At 42.5% G+C, this 18,408-nt stretch overlaps 1 protein-coding gene and 1 long non-coding RNA gene across 3 annotated transcripts in view; one reads left to right on the forward strand and one right to left on the reverse strand.

Annotated features, from left to right (window-relative positions):
- Positions 1-15,361, reverse strand: LOC106578493 (uncharacterized). Its single transcript, XR_001322465.3, has 3 exons — positions 14,550-15,361; positions 11,415-11,531; positions 1-2,089 (listed from the first exon to the last, which is right to left on the reverse strand). It is a non-coding gene; the product is annotated as an uncharacterized LOC106578493 (long non-coding RNA).
- tlcd4a (TLC domain containing 4a) overlaps positions 13,143-18,408 on the forward strand; it is a 24,094-nt gene continuing 18,828 nt past the window's right edge. Inside the window, exon 1 of one of the 2 annotated variants that reach the window (XM_045702113.2) lies at positions 13,143-13,380. The gene's annotated coding sequence lies outside the window, so the exon portion shown is untranslated. Of the gene's footprint in view, positions 13,381-15,480; positions 15,739-18,408 lie in introns of those variants that run through there. The other variant, XM_045702112.2, reaches the window with a different exon arrangement.

An 18,408-nucleotide genomic window follows, 5' to 3' on the forward strand; every position in this document is an offset into this window, starting at 1 on the left:
TTCCCCCGTCACGCACATCAGCAATTATTGGACTCACCTGGACTCTGTCATTACCTCCCCTATATCTGTCTGTTCTCCCGCTCTGTTCCCCGCTTCAGCATTGATTGTCATATGTTCTTGTATACCCGTGTGCTGACGCTGTTCCTGTCTTGTTTCATGTCTGTTCCTGATTAAATGTTTGACTCCCTATACCTGCTTCTGTACTCCAGCGTTGGTCCTTACATGAACCAGAACAACCAGGAACAGGAAACACATCACAATGGATTTGCACAACTATTCATCTCAGACCCCAATTACATTATATACTGAACAAAAATATAAACGCAACATTTAAAGTGTTGGTCCCATGTTTCATGAGCTGAAATAAAAGATCCCAGAAATGTTCCATATGCACAAAAACATTAAATCTCTCATGTTTTATGCACAAATTAGTTTACATCCCTGTTAGTGAGCATTTCTCCTTTGCCAAGATAATCCAAGTCTGGCATATCAAGAAGCTGATTAAACAGCACGATCATTACACAGCCTTCTGCTGGGGACAATAAAAGGCCACTCTAAAGTGTGCAGTTTTGTCACACAACACAATTCCACGGATGTCTCAAGTTTTGAGGGAGTGTGCATTTGGCATGCTGACTGCAGGATTGTCCACCAGAACTGTTGCCAGAGAATTGAATGTTAATTTCTCTACCATAAACCCCCTCCAACGTTGTTTTAGAGAATTTGGTAGTACGTCCAACTGGCCTCACAACGGCAGACCACGTATAACCACGCCAGCCCAGGTCCTCCACATCCGGCTTCTTCATCTGCGGGATCATCTGAGACCAACCACCCGGACAACTGATGAAACAGTATTTCTGTCTGTAATAAAGCCTGTTTGATAGGCCGGTGCCTGACTCCCCAGTGTGCCCCTACCCAGACATGTGAAATCCATAGATTAGGGCCTATTAAATGTTTTTCAATTGACTGATTTCCGTATATTAACTGTAACACAAAAAAAATGAAATTGTTGCATGTTGCTTTTAGATTTTTGTTCAGTATAATTCAAATGCTCCAAAGACAACAGCAATCTTTGCTTTGAAGCGTTTGTTGTCTTAAAAAAACGGTCCCTATAATTAAATATCAATGACTATCATTCAAGGAAGTGTTTGGTTGTCCGTTTCAGTCACACTTGATGCAAGCACACAAATATGCTTTTAATTTGCTCTTCCTGCCGTGCAGGATGGAAAGGTGTTATTAGTGAGAGAGATGTACAAGTAAAACATAATGTCAAAGAGTACGGCTGAAATAAAACCTATCCTTCCACAACTCTGAAGACAGAGCTCGTCCTTTTCATTTTGGCAAGAGTATTAATTAAATGTGCATAAAACTTTTCAAAAATTTCCCTCATAATACCTGATGTTGTTCATTGATAGTACTACGTGGCATGGTTATAGGACCCTTGTTCAGAAATACTAATATGCTGTCTTGCATCTGTCTTTATACTGGGTTCCTCTCACAATGACAGCTGCTTTATCACTACACAGCAATACAAACAGCTGGTTCCACTGTTCTGTCTTTGACATAATGTTTTGGTGTGTTCTCTCTGTTCCTCTTCATCAGTTTTAATTCAAAACCAGAAAGCTGAGGTTGTGAAATAGCTTGATTAATTCAATGGTAGTTAGCTTACACCAACACCTCACTCAAGTCAGCTATAGCTAAATATATTTTGTATTTCTTCACACTGTTCTCTGTACCATAAATGAAAGTGACATTACATAACACATTCCACTTATCCGAAGCATCTTTACATAGTAACTATGTATAGGGCTCTATGTTCCAAAGTCTTTCCATTGGAGTTGTAGAAAAATGTCCGTCACAGTATGTCATTCAAGCAAACTATTAAGCATTTTTTTTTCAGAGCAAAGTGTTCCCATTTGTAACATAATGAAAAAGTTGTATGAAGTCTGAGAGGGTAGAGGATCTTCCCACAGAGGGACAGGCTCTCAACTCTGCCGATGCTTTCGATGTAGACAATCAGGACCATCTTCAATCCCAGGATAACTCCTGCATCGCACAGGGGGACGCAGGTCCCTGAGCTGTTACACAGCACCTGAAACAACAAAGAGAGCGAGAGCGAGAGCGAGAGAGAAAGAGAGACAGATGTGAAATAGAATGGTAAACGCAGCAATCAGGCTGGTTCCATCAGGCTAGGTTATCAAGGTGAGAGTGAGTAAGTAAAACAGAGGGATGAGCACATGTTCAAACACCATGACACTCCAAACCACTCACAAGCCCGCAAAAATCACCAAGTCGCACCTCCACTCCTTCTCAGCTCACTCTTGAGAAACAGAATGTGCTGTACTCTGCTGGCTCTGGATATACAGTCAGGAGGGAGGGATGGAGGGAGATGGAGATTTCGAGAAAGAGTAGGGAGATGGAGTAAAACTGAGAAGAGCGAGAAAGAGGAGACATAGATCTGGGCCTATAGAGAGCACCTTCGTGCCTAAAGGAGTCTGAGAAGAAAAAGAAAAAGAAGAAAAGAAAAATAATAGGAGAGAGAGAGAGACAGAGAAAGAGAGGATATAGAACTATGGAGACTCCATGCCTTGTGGGCTGGAGGAGCGTGAAGGAGTATGGTCTGGGGAGTAGGGGAAGGAGGAGAAGAAGAGAGTGAAAGAGGGGGTAGGGCTAGGAGAGAGTGAGGGAGTAGTGTTTGGGGAGTAGGGGAATTACAGGAAAGTAGACAGACAGACGGCTGTGGAGACACAGGGCCGCAGGGTCTGGAATATACATCATACAGCTCTCTCTCTCATAACGTTGGCTCTCTCAGCACAGACTTAGTCTGGGCACACACACACCAACCAACACTGTAATATCCTCTCCTCTCCACACACACCGTCATGGAAATCAAGTCATACTGGCACTACAATCATACTGTCATTAACAGGGTTGGGGGGCTGATAATACTTGAATTATTACTACTGATACAATCAGATAACTACTGTTATTTACCAAAAATGGCATAATTTATACAGTAACAGTACTAGAAGTACAATATCTCATATTAATACAGGTATGATTGATAACCATGCCTGACATCAGCATATTTCATATGTCCTCACAGCTCCAGTTCCTAGCATTAAGTTCAGTGTCAGCCAGCAGTAAAGAGCTGAATAGCTGACTCTACACTCTAGCTCAAAAGGTTATATAGCTCAGAGCCATGAGATCTGAGAGTGTTTGCTCTCAGCTAGGCCCTAATTGGGAAAAACACTGTCTCCATCTGTCATCACACAGTTGCAAATTTGAGTGGAAGTAGAGTGAGCCTTCAACACAAAATAAATCAAAGGCTAGAGGACTCAGTGCCAAGTGCTCTGTGCCCCCTCCCTTCACCCTTCTGTACTGTACCTAAGATACTGGATTCACTGGTGGTGAATTGATTGAGAAACTGACCAATATTTGCTGGTGGTTGCAATGAAATTCTATGTTTAACTACTACTCCTGTACACTTGGATTATTGCTGCTTTGTAAGGGAAACCCTCAATGTAGGTCAGCGTTCCATTTGGAAGAAACCTATTGAGTGAAATATTCAGTCAAAAACTTCCCCTTCCCCCAAAAAACTTCCCCTACTGTTCTGTTCATACATCATGTATTCCTGAAAAAAATTCAGTGGCCTTTGCTGGGAAAGCTTCTTAGATTGGGCTATGTTTGGGCATTTCTAGAATTGGAATCACAGTACACCTCACATAAGAAGAGTGTTGGCTCTCTAAAGCCTTTCTTTTGTAGCGCTGCATTCATAAACCTGACTGGAACATTCCTAGCATGCTTTCCCTGGCACGGTGTGTGTGTTGGCACCGTGGGGTTTATACCATAGGCCCACTGACTATCCCTTCTTCTGTTGTGCTCTGTTCTGGGAACAGGAATGATTCAGCCCCGCTACACAACCTTGCTGAGACCTAGAATGAGCAGAACCCGCACATGATGTCCATGACGATCAGCTGCATGACGTCAGACCACATCCACGCTAGGCACACCTGTTCATTTGTTCAAGGCCCATAATTTGTTCAGTCGACCGACAGACAGAGAGGTACTAATTGCACTTCACATCTGAGTGAGGTGTTCCTGATGCATCACAGGTTGAGGAAGAGTGTTCTAGAACGGGAGAGAAGTCGCATACCTGGTAACATCATCACAACAAACACTGCACCAGGCATAGGCCTATAGTCAACAATACATTGAGCAATAGAAGGTGAGGCCTCTGTCCGTCTGTCTATCATCAGTTGTAGTCATTTTCTGATTCACTGTCTGGGGTAGATGGGGTGAGTCACCAGACAGCAGACTAGACTGTCTACAGGTGTTAAAAACTGTTATAAGAACTACCAATTACTGTCTGACATAAGAAACTAGATCTGGACGTTACGCCCGCTATACTGACTGTACTAAGCTGTCTGTACGCAGTAGCTGAGTCTAGCTGGTGACAATTCAAACCAGAGTGAACATACAAGTAATTGCCAAAATAAAGGAAACACGAGTGAATTAAGGAGACAAAGTATATTGAAAGCAGCTGCTTCCACACAGGTGTGGTTCCTGAGTTAATTAATGAATCAAAACATTAAAATCAAATCACACTAAATTGTATTATTCACATGCGCCGAATACACCTTATGATGAAATGCCGAATACACCTTATGATGAAATGCTTACTTACGAGCCCCTAACCAACAATGCAGTTAAAAAAAATATGGATAAGAATAAGAAATTAACAGTAACAAGTAATTAAAGAGCAGCAGTAAAATAACAATAGTGAGACTATATTCAAGGGGGGGTACCAGTACAGAGTCAATGTGTGGGGGCACCGGTTAGTTGAGGTAATATGTACATGTAGGTAGAGTTATTAAAGTGACTATGCATAGATGATAACAACTGAGAGTAGCAGCGGTGTAAAAGAGGTGGGGGGGCAATGCAAATAGTCTGGGTAGCCATTTGATTATATGTTCAGGAGTCTTATGGCTTGGGGGTAGAAGCTGTTTAGAAGCCTCTTGGACCTAGACTTGGCGCTCCGGTACCGCTTGCTGTACGGTAGCAGAGAGAAGTGTCTACGACTTGGGTGGCTGGAGTCTTTGACAATTTTTAGGGCCTTCCACTGACACCGCCTGGTATAGAGGTCCTGGTTGGCAGGAAGTTTGGCCCCAGTGATGGGCCTTATGCTCTGAGGCCGAGCAGTTGCCATACCAGGCAGTGATGCAACCAGTCAGGATGCTCTCGATGGTGCAGCTGTAGAACCTTTTGAGGATCTCTGGACCCACGCAAAATATTTTCAGTCTCCTGAGGGGGAATAGGTTTTGTCGTGCCCTCTTCACGACTGCCTTGGTGTGCTTGGACCATGTTAGTTTGTTGGTGATGTGGACACCAAGGAACTTGAAGCTCTCAACCTGCTCCACTACAGCCCCGTTGATGAGAAAGGGGACATGCTCAGCCCTCTTTATCCTGTAGTCCACAATCATCTCCTTTGTCTTGATCACGTTGAGGGAGAGGTTGTTGTCCTGGCACCACATGGCCAGGTCTCTGACCTCCTCCCTATAGATTGTCTCGTCATTGTCGGCGATCAGGCCTACCACTGTTGTATCATTGGCAAACTTAATGATGGTGTTGGAGTGAACAGGGAGTACAGGAGGGGACTGAGCATGCACCTCTGAGGGGCCCCTGTCTTGAGGATCAGTGTGGCGGATGTGTTGTTACCTACCCTTACCACCTGGGGGCAGCTCGCCAGGAAGTCCAGGATCCAGTTGCAGAGGGAGGTGTTTAGTGCCAGGGTCCTTAGCTTGTTGATGAGCTTTGAGGTCACTAGGGTGTTGAATGCTGAGCTGTAGTCAATGAATAGCATTCTCACATAGGTGTACTTTTTGTCCAGGTGGGAAAGGGCAGTGTGGAGTGCAATAGAGATTGCATCATCTGTGGATCTGTTGGGGCGGTATGCAATTTGGTGTGGGTCTAGGGTTTCTGGGATAATGGTGTTGATGTGAGCCATGACCAGCCTTTCAGTTGGTCAGCGCATGCTCGCAGTGCACGTCCTGGTAATCTGTCTGGCCCTGCGACCTTGTGAATGTTGACCTGTTTAAAGGTCTTACTCACATCGGCTGCGGAGAGCATGATCACACAGTCTCCCGGAACAGCTGGTGCTCTTATGCATGTTTTAGTGTTATTTGCCTCGAAGCGAGCATAGAAGTAGTTTAGCTCGTCTGGTAGGCTCGTGTCACTGGGCAGTTCTCGACTCTGCTTCCCTTTGTAGTTTCTAATGGTTTGCAAGCCCTGCCACATCTGACGAGTGTCAGAGCCGGTGTAGTACGATTCGATCTTAGTCCTGTATTGACACTTTGCCTGTTTGATGGTTCGTCTGAGGGCATAGCTGGATTTCTTATAAGCTTCCGGGTTAAAGTCTCGCTCCATAAAAGTGGCAGCTCTAGCCTTTAGCTCAGTGCGGATGTTGCCTGTAATCCATGGCTTCTGGTTGGGGTAAGTACGTATGGTCACTGTGGGGGTGACGTCATCGATGCACTTATTGATGAAGCCAATGACTGATGTGGTGTACTCCTCAATCCCGGGACATACTCCAGTCTGTGCTAGCAAAACAATCCTGTAGCTTAGCATTTGCTTCTTCTGACCACTTTTTTATTGATCTAGTCTCTGGTGCTTCCTGCTTACATTTTTGCTTGGAAGCAGGAATCAGGAGGATAGAATTATGATCAGATTTACCAAATGGAGGGCGAGGGAGAGCATGGTATGCATCTCTGTGTGTGGAGTAAAGGTGATCCAGAGTTTTTTTCCCTCTGGTTGCACATTTCACATGCTGATAGAAATTTGGTAAAATTGATTTAAGGTTCCCTGTAATAAAGTCCCCGGCTACTAGGAGCGCCACCTCTGGGTGAGCGTTTTCTTGTTTGCTTATGGCGGAATACAGCTCATTCAATGTTGTCTTAGTGCCAGCTCAGTTTGTGGTGGTATGTAACCAGTTACGAAAAATACAGATGAAAACTCTCTAGGTAGATAGTGTGGTCTACAGCTTATCATGAGATACTCTACCTCAGGCAAGCAATAGCTCGAGACTTCCTTAGATATCGTGCACCAGCTGTTATTTATAAAAATACATGGTCGGCCGCCCCTTGTCTTACCAGACGGCGCTGTTCTATCCTGCCGGTGCAGCGTATAACCAGCCAGCTGTATGTTGATAGTGTCGTCGTTCAGCCATGACTCCGTGAAGCATAAGATATTATAGTTTTGAATGTCCCATTGGTTGTTTAATCTTGCGCGTAGGTCATCGATTTTATTCTTCAAAGATTGCACGTTTGTTAGCAGAATGGGAGGAAGTGAAGGTTTTTTTCGATCGCCTACGAATTCTCAGAAGGTAGCCCGCTGTAACGCCCTGGCCATAGAGAGGGGTTTTTGTTCTTTATTTTGGTTAGGCCAGGGTGTTACATTGGGTGGTCGTTCTATGTTCCTTTTTCTATGTTTTTGTATTTCTTTGTTTTGGGCCGAGTAGGGTTCCTAATCAGAGGCAGCTGTCTATCGTTGTCTCTGACTAGGAATCATACTTAGGCAGCCTTTTCCCACCTGTGCTTTGTGGGATCTTGTGTTTGTGTAGCTGCCTGTGAGCAGCCCAGAACGTCACGCTTTGTCTGTATTGTTTTGGTGAGCTTTCATATTTATTAAACATGTGGAACTCTAAGCACGCTGCGCCTTGGTCTACTCCTTTAGACGATCGTGACACCCGCTCTCTGACCCCTTTCTCTCCACCTCCTCTTCATGCAAATCACGGGGATCTGGGCCTGTTCCCGAGAAAGCAGTGTATAATTCGTGTTGGGCTCGTCAGACTCGTTAAAGGAAAAAAAGGATTCTGTCAGTCCGTGGTGAGTAATCGCAGTCCTGATGTCCAGAAGTTACTTTCGGTCATAAGAGACAGTAGCGGCAATATTATGTACAAAATAAGTAAAACAATAAGTTACAAACAACGCAAATAAACGAACAAAAAAAAACACAATCGATTGGGGACACGTAAAACGTAAAACCATAAAACCATTTTATCAAAAAAATTCCATCGTGCTTAGGGTCATGTATAAAAATGCCCAGTTGCCCATTACTTTGGTTATCATGGCTAGAAGAAGAGATCTCAGTGACTTTGAAAGAGGGGTCTTAAAGGAGCATAGGGGGTTTAAAGGATGTGTCTCAGTCACCAGATCTCAACCCAATTGAACACTTATGGGAGATCCTGTAGCGGTGCCTGAGACAGCATTTTCTACCACCATCAACACCAAATGATGGAATTTCTCATGGAAGATGTTGCATTCCTACAATAGATTTCCAGGAATTTGTAGAATCTATGCGAAGGCACATTGAAGCTGTTCTGGTGGTTCTGGTGGCTCGTGGCCCAATGCCCTATTAAGACACTTGATGTTGGTATTTCCTTTATTTTGGCAGTTACCTGTATATCTTTGGCCATTTTCGGTGTAGAAAGTTCTAAATAACCGTACCTCCTCCTTTCAATACTATCAGCCTCAACAAAGACAGTATTGTTCATAATTGAGTGTAGAGAGCGATAGATCTGTGGATGTAAGACCGGAACCGAAATTAAGCTCCAGAGAAAAATAGATTCATGAAAAGAGTTGGGTTGAGTCAGTGGGTTTATGAGTTGGCCCGCCACATGCCTTCTCCTCTCTTCCCCCCCACAGACAGACTAGATGCATTAGATCGCTGACTTGCTGACTGTCTCTCTGATAAATCGGCGGTTTCCACAGCTGTTTGACGTAAATGTCTGTGAATGCTACTTTTCTATTATTATTATTTTTGACAGCTGGAGTAGAGACGGGTTGGGTTACTGTGGAGATGGGGAGATGTCACAGAGGCTCTGTTTGAACAGATGGAACTGGTGGTTCCAGTGAAATACTGACCGACAGTGAATAGGGCCCACATTCAATCTATAGATGCCTGAAAGTTTTATATAAAGGAGATAAACAGCAGAGAATGTTGTTACTAGTAATTACAGTGTTACCACACAGGTATAAAAGCAACCTAATGTAAAGGGTTACCTTTTATTTTAGGCAGAGCACAAAGATCCCGAAAGAAATTGCTTATCCGGGGCTACCAGCAAAGTTTCAACAGTAACCATCTGAAACCAACTTATATGGATACATTTAACACAGACAGTGGCTCATTAATGTGTTGTGCAGTGTCTAGTATACATACATGAGCTAATATCCACACATTGAATTTCTGAGGTCCAGCTTCTTCTATATTCCAGCATGCTGGCCCTGACGTGTTTGGTTAACAATAAATCCAAAAGCCTGATTAGAGTCCATGTCAGTACCTTTAAATATAACATGAAAGCAGAGGAAAAGGGAGTGATGGTAGGATCGTATTCTTGGTCGGAATCTTTCAAGAAACAACCAAATAATCCATTCCATTCTCTAACCTTACAGTATTTCCTAATATGGTTAAGATGAACCATATGGTGTTCCAGCACTGGAGCGGAGTGGAGTGGAGTGGAGTGAACATTCAGGGGGAAATCAAATGTAGAAAAGCTAAGGCTGGCTTTAGCTTAGCCTTAACAGAAGCTACTGTACCTAACAGCTCACACAGGAATGCCAAGTACTGGGAAGGTGGATCCTTGGTCATGGTCATTTGGTTTGGTTCAATGTTTGACCTTCAATCAAAGCCATTGCACTAGCCATTGCACTATATAAAATATATAGTCTTCCACTATTCTTGGTTCTCCCAATTGTTTTCCAGTCATGGAAAAGTTGAGTGTCGAGAGGATCTAATTGACATATGACCTAGTCTGTTGAGAGGTAGGACCTAGGCTATCTGTCACTGCTATACGTGATTAGGATTAACATTAGCCACCTATCCGAGTGTTACTACAGACTGAGCCATGGTTTGTTGGTATGTCATTTCACCTTTAGACCAGGTGAGGTCATTGTCATATGGGGAATTCAATAAGACACCTGATTGTAAGAAAGGTGTAAACCTGGCCTCTATAAGAACTGCTTCCAAATAAGAATACATTTCCTTGTCTGAAACCGGCCTTGGGAAAACACTACTTACATCAAAATACAGCCCAAATTTATTCTGGAATGCATTATGTAACCAAGTTTATTCTAGCAAAATAAAAGTATTAATACACCCCTTTGAGCACACTTCAAACCTCTCACTGTGAAGAAGCTGTCATCTTATTGGATTGTGCTGACACATCTGGGGAAGGAAACAGGGGGGGTGATGGGGTGTGTGTAGGAGTGTGATCTCAGAAAAATGCCCTTTTATGGCTAACACATGCTTAACAACCTTCCCCTCTCCTTACAGAGACCCCCACTCCCCCTCTCTTCCCACCTGCCCAGCACCCTGGCCTGACCCCACACTTCACTGTGATTCCTCCCCAGAATGTCTCCTGCCTCCACTGTGAAACCCCCCTGCTTCCTGCCACCACTCCCACACAGACATGCTCATGTTTTCAGCATTTTAGTTATTCTCAAGAATGGATCCTGTTAGTGCTGACACAAACACTATATGCTGGAAGGAGAGAGGGAGAGTGTTGAACAGAGTCGTAAAACTTTGTATGTACTGTACATCCCTACAGTATGAGGGTAATAAACTCACGCTCTGCACCACACCCCTTTTTTCCCTTCCTCCCTCTCTCCCACCATTCATCCCTGTTGTCCAGAGCAGAGCTGCAGTTAGGCTACAGTCAGCTGGCTGTGAGGAACCAGTCAGGTCCTGCCACATCCTGTGAACAAGGCCCTTCTCCCTCTGTCCGGCACCCAGCCCCCACCATTACACAACACACAGAGGGGGAGAGGAGACGGTAGAAGAGAGGAATGGAGGAGGGGTAGAGAGGGAGGAGAGAGAAAGTTGGAGGTCCCGGTTTTTCTGTTCAGTCCTGTAAAAACCTCCCACCCAACTCTATCTATTTTTCCCTTCCTCTTCTCCTCTCTCTCTCTCTGTCTCTGTCACTCCCTCTTCCCCTTTCTGTCTCTTTCTCTCCCTCCCTCAATCTGAGAATGAGTCTGAGTTGAGTGAACTGGTTTCCTCTAAGAAATTGACCTAGACCACTGAAAGGCCCATGAATCATGAATATGTAATTAATCTTACAGTACAGGAAGAGATTTTACACAGCCACTGGGAGGGACTTTTGACTGGAGAGAGGACTGAAAGCCAATAAAATGTTTAACATTGTAGATTAATGCTGGCAGACAAATGTTGATAGTGATGTGGTAGCAAAGGAATCTGAAAATTACAAGTTGGGAAAATGGTACTACAACCTGGTCCCAGATCTGGCGCGATTATATTCTATTATGAATAAAACTTCCATGTCTGATCTGAGAGTGAATACCTAGAGTACTATGTCAGACCTGATTAGGCTATATGATATATTATATTATGATTCAACCTACCATGTCTGGCCTGAATCGAAGAGAGAAGGAATACACCAGGGCGTTCAGAGTGGTGACCACAGAGGAACTCCAGGACTGACAGACCTCAAGGCTACGAGGGATCCTCTGGATGGTAAACTGATGGGGGAGGGAAGTGATGAAATGAGTAGGCTCAATTGATAGGACAAAGTAAGCTAAAATGATACAAGTTACAGCAGGGACAGGTACCACAAGCAATGCTGAATACACAGAGCTAAAGATACAGCCTCTCTATGGTAAGTATTGCTGGGAAATCTTTACACCGAATAAAGAAGGGGTCGTCTCCATCCGCTGGTGAGAATGGGAATTGCACTGAGATCTCATGTCAATGAGATCTAATTATTTATTATTTTTTATTGGTATACTTTTTTGTTTCTTTTTTGTTTCATTGGTTTTCAACCTTTTTTTAATTTCTTTTTTTATTATGAACACAACAAATACAAAAATATATAAACAAGAGTACATAAACCTGTCAGGGGTATTACATATCGAGTACATTTTCAATTTGTCAAAAAGTTTTATGTTGCATATTGCTTTTTTGTTTTTACATTTACTGATCATTTCAAAAATAATATTTAAATTCTATCTTAAATAATGTGAAAAGGGGTTTGTTCTCTGCCCACTTAATTTTATGGATAAAGAATCTTCCATGAAAGATAAACAAATTAACAATGAAAGTTAAATCAGGGTCCATATCATTTGGTTCAAAATAAAACATAATATCAGAGTCTCAGATTAACATTAATAGTCGTTTCTTTTAAAATAAAATCTTCTAACCCACTCCAAAATCTTCTGACATAAGAACAGTCCCAAAATAAATGGTCAAGAGTTTCTAGGTCACAACCACAAAATACACATTTGTTATCAATAGCTATTTTAAATCTATGTATAATTCTATGAATGTAGATTCATAGAAGATTTTATGAATGAGTAGATTCTGTGAATGAATTTGTATGATACTTCTTTCACCTTATTAGATATGCAATATTTGCCAGCCAACAACAAGACTTTATTCCAGTTCACTTGTCCTAGGGCTGCATTCCAGTACATTTTAGCAGAGGGAATAGTAACATCTTGACACAGTGGTCTTATATGCACTTTATGACATTTACAGTTTAAAATGTCGATTCCTTCTAGTTGTATTGAGGCTACAAAATCCTCAACAGTTGCACTTGGAGAATTGTTATATTATCCTAAAAGAAGAATAGCACCTTTAGGGTCAGCTCAAACAACAATTTCATGTCAATGAGATTTAACAACATAGATGAGTGAATAGAACTGGATTTACAAAGATCACAGCAATGAACAACTTTGTTAGGTAAGCTATTGTAAAAATAAAGGCTTCATACTTCAATCAAAGTTTTGAGAAAACGCATCTTATTAAAGAAACTTTCCAAACACGGGTCTTTTGTAGACCCACTTTCTCTCTGCTTGAACCTCGTGTGAAAATAAAAGTTCTGCACATGCGCCATATGTGGACAAAAAAAGGAATAAATTGTGGGGGACCTATCGTGTGACTGTGTGAATCTCTACTGTAGCTGTAATTCGATACCCATAGGATAAAGCGCATTGGGAAGGTCGGCTCTTTTTACTGACTCGAATCTTTTCGACTCGTTCAGTCAAAATAAAGAATCTTTCGACTCATTTCGTTCATTTGAGTCAATAATGCCCAGAGCATGCAGGACCCCCTACCGGCGAACGATAGAATACAAACTCGAAAGAGTCATGATTCTACCAGCCTCTCGTTCACCACAGGGGTTAATGAACCTGTCATTTGTGACGGAGACTTGTAAACGTATGCTTTAAACGATGTTCATGTTTTAGACATACAAATAAGATAATTTCTTGATACATTTGAAACGAGGTCTAGTTGTGGCTGGAACCGGACAAGACTGTGAACGACTCTTGGCGGAATGCATTGCTTGACTGCGGTGAGGGTGATAAGTAGGTAAGACTCAATTCTTCCGCTGCTCTCTCCTTCGCCAAATACTTCTCACATTGCAGAGAAGAAACGTCCGTGGGCGTGGCGTAGCGTTTTATCGGAACAAGGAGTCTGGGTAACCAGGCAAGGTGATAACAAAGATTATGGAGATACTGACAAGATACCTGTCTCCGCCCTAACAATGGGAGTCGTTGTACACAAAGCGGTACGGTGGGCTGTCTAGCTCCCGTCTATACTTTCTTTATATTGGTGCATATATCTCATTGTTGAAACCCTTTTTTGAATATTCGATGAAGGTTGTTGACGTTAACCACCTGTATTCAATGGAGAGAGATGCTTTGCTACTAGCCTCGTTTCATGAATAGCCAGGGCCTGGGTTTAAACAAACATCTTCTCTTTTCAGGAAGAGAAAAGCTCAATTAATAGGGGCAGAATAGCAAAGTCAATTTTTTTTATCTCTTCGAATATTATAGGCTGCAGCTCAGCTTCAGGATGTCATAGAGAGGAATCAATATATCCCCATATGCATCGGAGTCACGTCTTTCGCAGGCATAGCTTGTTGCTACCATAAGGCATCACCGAGTTAAGCATTGTTATAGAACGCTTGATATCATTTGGATACGTTTCATTTATTTAAAGCAAACAGTAGATATCCTTTTTGCCATTTTCTTTAACAGCCAATTAGTCCAATACTGTCGCATGCACTGATTAAATACCTCCGTGTCTGGGAAGGGTTTGGTTTGTTTGGTTAAAACCAGGGCTCGATGGTTTTAACCAAACCCTTCCCAGACACGTATGTATTTAATCAGTGCATGCGACAGTATTGGACTATTTGGCTATACCGAAATCAACAACTGCCATAATTGTGTCTGTCAAACAGGTAGGCTTAACACGTATTTATTGGAATAGGAAGAAACAGGCTCAAATTATGTAATTCTATGATTATGCCAATAGACAATGTTGGTGCGTGCACATCTGCATCGGAGTTACAATCACTATGCAGCCAACTGCCTATAGTAGGAAACCGAGTTTCTTATGAACAATTTGTCACCTGTTATCACACATGGCATAATCCCACAATTGTTACTGTAACCTCGGGTGACGTCAACCGATTGAAACGCTATTAGCGCGCACCACCGCTAACTAACTAGCCATTTCACATTAGTTACACTCACCCCCCTTTTGACCTCCTCCTTTTCCCCAGCAACCAGTGATCCGGGTTAACAGCATCAATGTGGCGCATTGGCCGGGAATCGAACCCGGGCCTCCCGCGTGGCAGGCGAGAATTCTACCTCATTTCGTTGGAGCAGTGTAAAATAAGCTTTATGTCAATGATCCAGCCTTAACGATTTTCGTTTATTAACATATCGAATGTGAATTTTATTAACATATCGAATTTGTCCAACATCAGTTTCAGCATTTATTTATTTTGTCTCTAAAACGTGGCCTCTTTCCTCTTCTGTTTTTTCCCCCCAAAGTTACCGGGATGTCATGTGTCCTACTTATATCAATACACTTGTAACAACTTAAGTATTACGAAACTTATGTTCGATCAATTAAACCTCACGTAGCAAAAAAAGCCATTCATTTCTGTTGGCCAAATTCGACACTCATTGGACATCCATACAAAAACTCCTTGCTTGGTGGGAGAAACAACGAACAAACGCCACCTGCTGGCGGGAGACCCATTTTCCGCCAAATTGGGCCTCTCTCTTCCTCTTCCTCTCTGGTGATAAGAACAGTCGTTCGCGAAATGCAGCCCCTGGAACGATTCGTTCTAGAGTTTGAGTTTGTTGAGCAGAGGCTGTGTACGTTTTGGTTTTACAAAGCTTTGTCCATTGCAATATTCAATAATAAATTAATTGCAGTCATTCATGCGCCATGCGATCAATTGTCAATTCTAAACATGTATTTTTCCTGTCTAACTCATAGTCTATTTTTTTGCGCGCATATAACAGACAAGTGGTGGTCTTAGCACGTCTCTGCAATCGAACCAGTCACTTAGAAAAACGAATCATGACTCTCGAGTCAGTAAAAGAATCGTTAACAAAGAACGAATCATTCGCGAACTGAACATCACTACCCTACAGTAACCTCCCCCCTCACTTCCATAAACGACCATCAGTTATGCTACTCTGATGCATCCCACACCGCTGTCAATATGCGTGTTTTGTGGGGTGGATTTATCATCCATTGCATTGCAGTTTAGAATAATGGTCCGGCATCCTTTTGCTAGGTAGAAGCAGGCTATGAGTCAGAGAGCTATCCGTTTGAACAAAATGATTAAACATGGCATTCGACAGAATTTGCTATGCCTTAGCACCATCACAAACCAGTTGAGTGCTGAACATATCTGAATGAGAGGTAAGTCTCGAGGATTTGTGTCTATTTAGGCTATGTGCGTTTATAATTTAAGCATAGACTATATATATATATATTAGTTATTCTTTGACATTTAAAGGGAATGCTGCAGAAAGGCCAATGCGGCGTGAACTGGCCCATTCATGTTGTTGTTGGTTACATTGTTTCACATTAACAATATATTGCATCGATTGACTGCATGATCTTTGATTGTAATGCATCTGCCGTGTAATTGCAATATTACACGTTACGTCACAGCAGATGCTGCGATTAATAGCCTACATTTTGTTGGGTGATGATTTGCAAGTAAAGACCTTAACATCCAACGTATCGCCACATTTAGCAACATTGTAGAAAAAAAAATGGACTTGAGTTGACCGACGCAAAATAGGCTTGTGGGGCAGTTGTTACCGTAGGCGATTTGTTCATATCTAGAAAATATTGCAAAATAAGTAATAGTTTAATATATTTGCACCAATTAGCCTAAATATTGTGTTGGATTTATTTTTATATTTTGTGAACAAGAACCCCCCCAAAAAAACTGCTACCATGTGTTGTCTCATTGCTGAAAATGTTAACGTTTCCCTCATGACTGCCCTGCACCCCCAAACCCCCATTACTTCTTCGTGTGGCCACTCCCATGACTTATTTGAAAATACTTTTAAAAGTCATTACATGTACTTGAGGCAGTTTGTTTTAGTTTCCCCTACCTTGTTTAGGCAACTGCATGACCCTGGATGTATCTTGACCTAGGCTTATTCCAACGTTTGTTGGTTATTAGGCTGCTTGTATTACAATTACCTAGGCTACTAACTGCCCCCCTATTCAAACCCTCGTGTCATTCTCACGTTCAAATAATATGAATGCGTAGGCCTACTGTGGAAGGTGAGTTGAACAACTGTCATCAGCAGCGTTGACACACTGGGTGGTAGTTATATAGATTTCATAGTGAGGCAAAAACTGTTGCTGAATTGCACTATGGATACCATTATGCGTCAGCTGTCTCTATATGTTTACATTTGACCTCAGTGTCCTTGCCTGGCTCCTGCAAGGAATTGACATCTATCTGCCCTAGGAAGCACTGTGTGTGTCTCTGTCTCTGTGTCAAACCAAATCATATAACTGCCCCTGCATGTGTTTCATGTGCTGCATCCAGTGGTGTAAAGTAAATAAGTAAAATACTTTGAAGTAGGCTACTAAAGTAGTTTTCTTGGGTATCTTTACTTTACTATTTTACTCCACAACATTCCTAAATAAAATATGTACTTTTTACTCCCATACATTTTCCCTGACACCCAAAAGTAATCGATTGTATACAAGTTAAATCATTTATATAATAATGTATTTAAACCCACTCCCCCTATTGGTGTAATGTTAGCTAGAAACCGCATGTGTCTATCCAGATAATGAAAAGGCACCCGCAAAAGAAAGTTCAAGGAACTTGCGTTTGCGGTGTGCGTGATCATGAGCAAAGTCATTCTAGCCCATCATTTCACTTCCCCTGTGAGAACCATGAGCACAGGCTGACTTGGGTTTGCGTACCTACTAAAGGCTGCACCGTGTCCATACATGTAGAAAAAAACAATGACGTATATAAACCCTGGATTGCCAATGCTATGTATTGGCCAGTGGAAGGCTTTGAAGCCACCGGTCGGCCATATTGGTACTCCCCAGAAGGAGCAGTCCTCCATAGGAATGATTGTAATTCTACAGTATTTCAATGAAGTGTTTAAACAACAAAATTACATGTATGGGCCTTAGGATCTCATCACGGTATCTCTGTGCATTCAAATTGCATTCGATAAAATGCAATTGTGTTCGTTGTCCGTAGTTTATGCCAGCACAAACCATAACCCTAACGCCACCATGGGGCACTCTGTTCACAACGTTGACATCAGCAAACCCGATCGCCCACACGACGCCATACTGTCTTCCATCTGCCCGGTACAGTTGAAATTTGGATGAATCCGTGAAGAGCACACTTCTCTAGCATGCCAGTGCCATCGGAGGTGAGCATTTGCCCACTGAAGTCGGTTACTAAGCCAAACTACAGTCAGGTCAAGACCCTGGTGAGGACAACGAGAACGCAGATGAGCTTCCCTGAGAATTTCTGACAGTTTGTGCAGAAATCCTTCAGTTGTGCAAACCCACGGTCTCATCAGCTGTCCGGGTGGCTGGTCTCCGATGATCCCACAGGGGAAGAAGCCGGACGTGGATGTTCTAGGCTGGCGTGGTTACACGTGGTCTGCGGTTGTGAGGCCGTTTGGACATACTGCCAAATTCTCTAAAACGACATGGTTTATGGTAGAGAAATTAACATTAAATTCTCTGGCAACAGCTCTGGTAGACATTCCTGCAGTCAGCATGCCAATTGCGCGCTCCCTCAAAACTTGAGACGTGTGGCATTGTGTTGTCTGACACACCTGCATTTTATTGTCCCCAGCACAAGGTGCACCTGTGTAATGAACCTGCTTTTAATCAGCTTCTTGATATGCCACATGTTTTCGGTGGATGGATTATCTTGGCAAAGGATAAATGCTCACTAACAGAGATGTAAATACATTTGTACACAAAATTTGAGAGAAATAAGCTTTTTATGCGTATGGTAATTTATGGTATCTTTTATTTTTAAATGTTTTTTGGTCGAGTGGTTCGACCTCCTCACTATGGTAA

This window comes from Salmo salar, chromosome 19, assembly GCF_965601325.2.
Source record: "Salmo salar chromosome 19, fSalSal1, whole genome shotgun sequence".
NCBI classification, from domain to species: Eukaryota; Metazoa; Chordata; class Actinopteri; order Salmoniformes; family Salmonidae; genus Salmo; species Salmo salar.